This window comes from Balaenoptera physalus (genome assembly GCF_965194825.1).
Source record: "Balaenoptera physalus genome assembly, chromosome: 6".
In the NCBI taxonomy this organism is placed as follows: Eukaryota; Metazoa; Chordata; class Mammalia; order Artiodactyla; family Balaenopteridae; genus Balaenoptera; species Balaenoptera physalus.
This window is the reverse complement of record NC_138885.1, coordinates 44,502,772-44,508,864: the sequence shown is the minus strand read 5'-3', so window position 1 is coordinate 44,508,864 and position 6,093 is coordinate 44,502,772. Positions and strand designations below refer to the sequence as shown.

The window sequence follows — 6,093 nt, the reverse complement described above, 5'->3', positions numbered from 1 at the left end:
GATGTTAACTAAATTTATTCTGGTAATCATTTCAAAATACGTGTAAGGCAAATCATCATGCTGTACACCTTAAACTTACACAGTCCTGTATGTCAGTTATATCTCAATAAAACTAGAAGAAAAAAAAAGCATGGATTCTGGAATCTGACTGCCTGGTTCAAATTCTGGCTCCCTTAATTACAAGGTCTTGGGAGCATGCTCCTAAAACTTTTTTTATGGCTCAGCAGTATTTCATTGTGTATATATACCACATCTTCTTTATCCATTCATCTGTTATGGACACTTGGGTTGCTTCCATATCTTGGCAACTGTAAATAATGCTGCTATGAACATTGAGGTGCATGTACCTTTTCGAATTAGTGTTTTTGTTTTTTTCAGATATACACCCAGGATTGGTACTGCTGGGTCATATGGTAGTTCTATTTTTAGCTTTTTAAGAAACCTCCATACTGTTCTCCACAGTGGCTGCACCAATTTACATTCCCAACAGTGTATGAGGGTTCCCTTTTCTCCACATCCTCACCAACGTTTGTTATTTGTTTTCTTTTTGATGACAGCCATTCTGACAGGTGTGAGGTGATACCTCATTGTGGTTTTGATTCACATTTCCATGATTAGTGATGTTGATCATCTTTTCATGTGCCTGTTGCCCATCTGCATGTCCTCTTTGGAAAAATGCCTATTCAGTTCTTCTGCCCGCCCCCCCTCCTTTTTTTGGCCACGCCAGTTGGCATGTGGGATCTTAGTTCCCCTGCCAGGGATTGAACCCACGCCCCCTACATTGGAGCGCTGAGTCTTAACCACTGGACCACCAGGGAAGTCCCCTTCTACCCATTTATAAATCAGGTTGTTTTCTTGATGTTGAGTTATATGAGCTGTTTACATATTTGGATATTAATCCCTTATTGGTCATATCATTTGCAAATATTTTCTCCCATTCAGTAGGTTGTCTTTTCATCTTGTCAGTAGTTTCCTTTCTTGTGCAAAAGCTTTTAAGTCTAATTAGGTCCCATTTGTTTATTTTTGCTTTTATTTCCTTTACTTTAGGAAACGCATCCAAAAAATATGGGTGCAATTTATGTCAGAGTGTTCTGCCTATTTTTTCCTCTAGGAGTTTTATAGTATCCAGTCTTACATTTAATCCATTCTTAGTTTATTTTTGTATATGGTGTTAGAGAATGTTCTAATTTCCTTCTTTTACAAGTAGCTGTCCAGTTTTCCAAACACCACTTATTGAAGAGACTGTCTTTTCTCCATTGTATATTCTTGCCTCTTTTGTTGTAGATTAATTGACCATAAGCAAGTGGGTTTATTTCTGGGCTCTCTATCTTGTTTCATTGATCTACGTGTCTGTTTTTGTGCCAGTACCATACTGTTTTGATTACTGCAGCTTTGTAGTATAGTCAGAAGTCAGGGAGCATGATTCCTCCGGCTCTGTTCTTCTTTCTCAAGATTGTTTTGGCTATTCAGGGTCTTTTCTGTTTCCACACACATTTTAAAAGTATTTGTTCCAGTTCTGTGAAAAATGCCCTTGGTAATTTTTTTAAAATAGTGGACATAAGTAAATGCATATAGGCCCGAGGGGCATGCTCCTTGTACTCAGACTTCTCTTTCACCTCTCTATCCCAGACTGTCAAATGATTATTTTGTTTTCCCAAATACCTGGAATTACTTAATATGTAATTTTCTAAGTTTTAGGGCTCCTCATCCTTTCCTGGATTAGTAGTTACCCAGATACTACTCTACCATTTTAGCACTACTGCCCACACTCACAGGTTTATCCAAGGATAGGAGGCTTAGCACAATCTTGAGAAGAGAGGAAGACCCTTAAAGCCAGCTAATCTGAATGTAGGTTGCCCTCAGGGCCTGACCTTGCTCACTGCCCCTCATATCACTCCTCTAACCACCTCAACCTGGAATCTAGCTTCACCTGGAATGTGTTGTCCACAAATCTGATACAATCCACTCCTATACTTGTGGCATGGTTTTTCTGGTATTTATTTAAATGTGTGATGTCATTTCTGCTCAATTTGATTTCTTAACAGATATCCAGTGACATTTTTACAAGAAATAATGTTCCTAGAATGCATCCTTTCCACCAAAAAGTTTTACTGTATAAACAAAACAATGCTCTTCATTTGGTATCTTCTCCAACTCTTGCCAATCAAAACATATTTGTCCTGCCAAAGCAAAAGGTCAGTTATCATCATTTTTGTTTAATAGGGAGAACAGCAAAAAACATTCCAAGGATAATGAAATTAAAGTTGGATGTTAGATCAGCATCTGTCTCACTCCTGCTGAAAACCTAGTAGAATACATACGTCCACCTTACACTAAATAAGCAGAATTTTTCTTCTTTTCCAATTGTAGACTTGACAATGGCCAGCTTCACTGAACTGAGGAGTCAGTTTCAAGTGTACTGAGGTGTACGGCAGTGTACACACATGGACAGGCACCTTCCCAGGGCTTAAGATGTTGGCTGCAGACACAAACAGCAGAATTCAGTTTCCTTTGAGTGGGTTCCTCTCCCTGCCTGACAGATAACAAGGGGTGCTACCCCACCAATTCTTTCTCCTGAACTCTTTCTTTCAGCCAAGAAACAGGTGAGACATTCTACTGATCTGTGTTTGTAGGAGTAATGCACTGAGAAGGGGAAGTGAACCTTCATTTCAAAACAAGCAAAGGAGTCCTGTTTCAAAGAAGCATTTAATTGAGTTTGAAACTGGACATAAATTAACTACAGAATACTTATGAAACAATATCTTAAGTTCCTTCACTTTCTAAAATTCTGAGATACTGTAAAATATGATATTAAGTAAAAGGGGTAATAGGAGGTCAAAATAAAGAATTTACTGCAATGTAAACAAAGTCATTTCCTTAAAAAAAAAAAGTTTGGATCTTGAATTTAATGAAGTTCTTAAACTCCAAAAGGAATGAAAGAATTTTAACATCTGGGTTGAGGTACCCAAAGTAAATTTGTTATAACAGTAAGTAAAACAGAAGTAGCATTTTCTGTATGTCACACAACTGACCAATGTGTAGAATTAGCTTAAATGAGGAACAGTTTGAGTATCTAGGGTCATCAACAACTATAGGTCACCAAGATGCTTTCGACCTGGTCAGAACACCACAATGTGTTGTGATTAAATAAGTTCCCCAGAATACCAATATGGGTTACTATGGTGAACTGGTACCGAAAGGGACAGGAAAGAATAGGCAGGTTTATCTCACATCCACAACAAGACTGGAGTCATTCCACTCCTAACTCCTTCTTGGTAGACACTTTTTGTCCTAAAATGACACTGTTGGTGAATAAGTGAGCTCAATTTTTAACCTGATCCACAGAGCAGGTCTCTCAATTTCACTGTACACACCAATAATTTCATTTTTGTATTTAATTCTGTATACAATTTTGAGTCCTACGAGATCGATGTCTCAAAAAAGTCATGATGTGTACGCTTATATCTTCACCATTCATTCACTGATTTATTTGGCAAATATTTAACTGCATACCTAATCATATGCTAGGTACTACAGTAAGCAGTAAAATTAAAAGGGAAAAAAGAAGTCCCTCCTCTCAATGAGCCTTATGACCTAGTGAAGCAACAGAGGGCAAACAATCACAACTGCAGGTGGTCGATGCACACAACACAGGAGGGCTTGAGGTAAACAGTGCCAAGAACTCTGCTTAGAGGGGTCAGGAAAAGGCTCCTAAAGGTAGTCCTGGAGACGAGCCTTGAAGAACAAGTTGTATTTTAAAAAGAGGAGAAGAGAAGTAAAGGGCTATGTAAAGGCCTGGAGGCATGAAAAAATAAGAGATAAGTCAGAGATCTAAAAGGAGCTCATTATTATTGTAGCTGGAAGTGTGAAGGGTTAGAGGAATGGGGGGTGGGGCGCGGTGTTCTGAGACTGTAGTGTAGGACTGTACGGAGAATGAGATGCAGCTTCTGTTCCAGAGGAACTTACAGTCTAGTGGAGGAAACAGACCTCCAACAGTTCATTTCAATGAGGCTGATGTCATGGTGGAAGAACACACAGCAAATTGTGACTGGACAGGCACAAAGGAGGGCCTTAAACACCACACAAATATGTTAAAATTTTATCCCACAGGCAACAGTGAGTCTTTGAAAAATTCTAAATGGGTACCAATCACAACAGTGGCAGTGTGGATGACTGGAAGGTACAAAGACTAGAGCAGAGCAATACAATACAATACTTTGGCAGACCAATACAAAGGTGTCTGCCAAAGCCCAGGCAAGCAATGTGATGGGCCTGAGCTAAGCCGCCCTACTGTGGCAACTGTGTTTTTCTAGCCAGGGAAATGGGAGGCGATTCTTTCAAATCTATCATTAAAAGAAGAAAAAGAAAAATCCAGAGCAATATTTTCTGAAATTCCTTGTATTCAAGGACTTAGAAAGAAGTTATATCAAGCCTTCCTTGAAAAAAGAGTCAACAATAACGAGTTTAAATTTTAGTACAGATAAACTTAAGGTCAATAATAGGCATAGAGGTAAGCAAATAATGGAATATAAATATGATAGAAAATTATATATACATTGAAAATGACAATAGGAGACTGTATAAAAACCTGAGGAACTTAAAATATATGTAGAAAAGGCAGGAAAAAAATTGTATGTGTAGTACAATTTAGTATAGTTTATAAAATATATATGCTGACAGACTAAAAGAGAAAAAATGAAAGTTAAAATAATTTTCTATTATTTTTATTCCATTTATTACAACAATAGAATAAAATGAAATGAAAAAAACAACACAAGATTAATGTTTATTGTATCTAATGGGCCCCACCCAGATGGGTTACATCCAATTTCTGGTTCCAGTTTCCTACAATGGCTTTTACAAATGGTCCTATTGTCCAGCTACATTGTTATTAAAATACAAAAAAGGGGGGAGGGGATACGTTGGCTTGAAAACTCCTTAAAATTCATATTAAGAACAGCTATCTCGTTCCTGATACAAAGCCAAGGAAAATTCAACACTCTAAAGGGACTCAAAGTCAAAGACATAGTGGAAACAAATCACACAAGTAATTTTTGCAAGTGTATTTCTCTTGAATGCTTAGGGAAAAAGTCTCTGGAAAATGGTTCTGACACCTAAGGGCTTTTAAGCCATTTAAAAACAATTGAACCAGTCAACAAACATGCCATTTATTGAGCATCTATAAGCCATGCATTTAACACTAAAGATACAAAGGGAAAATAAAACATAGTCCCTGCCCTCAAGGAGCTCACAGTCTAAAAGGAGAGAAAGAATGGCTACAAACAATTGCAATAAAGTATGCTGAGTCCTCTGATAGAGGTATGTACAAGGTGCTAAGATAAGCAAAGAAGAGAGGTAGAATGAGAAATCAGGGTAAGCTTCAAAAGGGAGTTAGGTCTTAAATGAGCTACAGAAAGGGAAAGAAGACTTGAATAGCATATGCAAGGAAATGTGAAACAACAGGCAAATGTGGATAATTTTAAGTTATTCCCTATGGTGCAAAGAGTGAGGCAAAGAGCAACAGGAAATGAGGTTAAAGGGGTAGCAGGTAACAAATCACAAAGGGCCTTGTACTCGAATTAGAGAATTTGGCTATTACTGAATTCTGTCAAATCTATATAAGATGCACCATTACTTCATGTACTGCAAGAAAGAAAAAAAAAAAGCTTTATATTGGGGTCTATCAATAAATTTAATAGAATACTCCTGCATAAAGCTATACTACCAAAGGGCAACAGCCTCAGTGTAAGATAAAGAAATAAAACAGCCATGTAGAAAGGAACAGCATGAAACTATATTTCTCAACTTGCCCTTAGGTGGAAGGAGAGGGGAAAAATCTCTCGCTGAGAACTGAATTCCAAGCAGGTAGGTCTACAGCCTACTTGTGTGGTCTAAAAAAACAAACAAATAAAACTAAAGCTACCAGTGTGGTCCAAAGACAAACAAATAAAACAAAACAAAAAAGTAAAGACTTTAAGGTGGTCTCAGGTTGGTCCCCAGATGACTGGCAAAAACAAGTAGAAATTCTCTTTAGACAAACCAGACTTTAATCCAAAAGCAATTTAAGATGTAATCTCATTTCAAACGTGACAA

The 6,093-nt window shown here is 37.6% G+C and overlaps 1 protein-coding gene and 1 long non-coding RNA gene across 3 annotated transcripts in view; one reads left to right on the top strand and one right to left on the bottom strand.

The window, feature by feature from the left end:
- The window catches only part of LOC309662475, a 653,064-nt gene that overhangs the window by 153,180 nt on the left and 493,791 nt on the right, over positions 1–6,093 (top strand). The window lies entirely within an intron of this gene.
- The window catches only part of EPC2 (enhancer of polycomb homolog 2), a 105,186-nt gene that overhangs the window by 58,048 nt on the left and 41,045 nt on the right, over positions 1–6,093 (bottom strand). The window lies entirely within an intron of this gene.